The sequence below is a fragment of the Triticum aestivum genome, unplaced genomic scaffold (assembly GCF_018294505.1).
Source record: "Triticum aestivum cultivar Chinese Spring unplaced genomic scaffold, IWGSC CS RefSeq v2.1 scaffold55383, whole genome shotgun sequence".
In the NCBI taxonomy this organism is placed as follows: domain Eukaryota; kingdom Viridiplantae; phylum Streptophyta; class Magnoliopsida; order Poales; family Poaceae; genus Triticum; species Triticum aestivum.
This window is the reverse complement of record NW_025280588.1, coordinates 1-1,215: the sequence shown is the minus strand read 5'-3', so window position 1 is coordinate 1,215 and position 1,215 is coordinate 1. Positions and strand designations below refer to the sequence as shown.

Below are 1,215 nucleotides of genomic sequence, written 5' to 3'. Positions count from 1 at the left end.
AGGGAGGGGTGGAAACCGTGGAAAACTCGTCTCCGTGATTGAGCGGGAGAGTAAGTAGTATAGGACATTATCCATTGTTAGGGAACGGTTGTAATGGTAGTGAGAATGTAGAATCGTCTTTGGAGCGGACCTGGGAGTGGCAAGCATAAGGGACGAAGACGGGGAAACATGTCGGATGCGATCATACCAGCACTAAAGCACCGGATCCCATCAGAACTCCGAAGTTAAGCGTGCTTGGGCGAGAGTAGTACTAGGATGGGTGACCTCCTGGGAAGTCCTCGTGTTGCATTCCTTTTATAATTATTTTTTGCGCCTTGTGACAAACATGTCGCACGTGCGCGATATATATTAATCCCGTTATATTATGTTTGACGTTTGCGATATGTTTAAGCTCGATGCTCATTGCTCGCGCGTCTTGGGGCGGCTTTGTGGCGCGAAGAGCTCGTTCTGAAAGGGGTGAAAAAAACTCGTGCTGCTGCGGTATGGAGGGAGGGGTGGAAACCGTGGAAAACTCGTCTCCATGATTGAGCGGGAGAGTAAGTAGTATAGGACATTATCCATTGTTAGGGAACGGTTGTAATGGTAGTGAGAATGTAGAATCGTCTTTGGAGCGGACCTGGGAGTGGCAAGCATAAGGGACGAAGACGGGGAAACATGTCGGATGCGATCATACCAGCACTAAAGCACCGGATCCCATCAGAACTCTGAAGTTAAGCGTGCTTGGGCGAGAGTAGTACTAGGATGGGTGACCTCCTGGGAAGTCCTTGTGTTGCATTCCTTTTATAATTATTTTTTGCGCCTTGTGACAAACATGTCGCACGTGCGCGATATATATTAATCCTGTTATATTATGTTTGACGTTTGCGATATGTTTAAGCTCGATGCTCATTGCTCGCGCGTCTTGGGGCGGCTTTGTGGCGCGAAGAGCGCGTTCTGAAAGGGGTGGAAAAAACTCGTGTTGCTGCGGTATGGAGGGAGGGGTGGAAACCGTGGAAAACTCGTCTCCGTGATTGAGCGGGAGAGTAAGTAGTATAGGACATTATCCATTGTTAGGGAACGGTTGTAATGGTAGTGAGAATGTAGAATCGTCTTTGGAGCGGACCTGGGAGTGGCAAGCATAAGGGACGAAGACGGGGAAACATGTCGGATGCGATCATACCAGCACTAAAGCACCGGATCCCATCAGAACTCTGAAGTTAAGCGTGCTTGGGCGAG

General features: G+C 49.1%; 2 non-coding genes across 2 annotated transcripts; both read left to right on the top strand.

Annotated features, from left to right (window-relative positions):
* The first annotated feature begins 173 nt into the window (after positions 1–173).
* LOC123178491 (5S ribosomal RNA) lies at positions 174–292 on the top strand. Its single transcript, XR_006489620.1, has one exon. It is a non-coding gene; the product is annotated as a 5S ribosomal RNA (ribosomal RNA).
* A 367-nt stretch (positions 293–659) lies between these two features.
* LOC123178493 (5S ribosomal RNA) lies at positions 660–778 on the top strand. The gene has a single exon (XR_006489621.1). It is a non-coding gene; the product is annotated as a 5S ribosomal RNA (ribosomal RNA).
* The last annotated feature ends 437 nt before the right edge of the window (positions 779–1,215 follow it).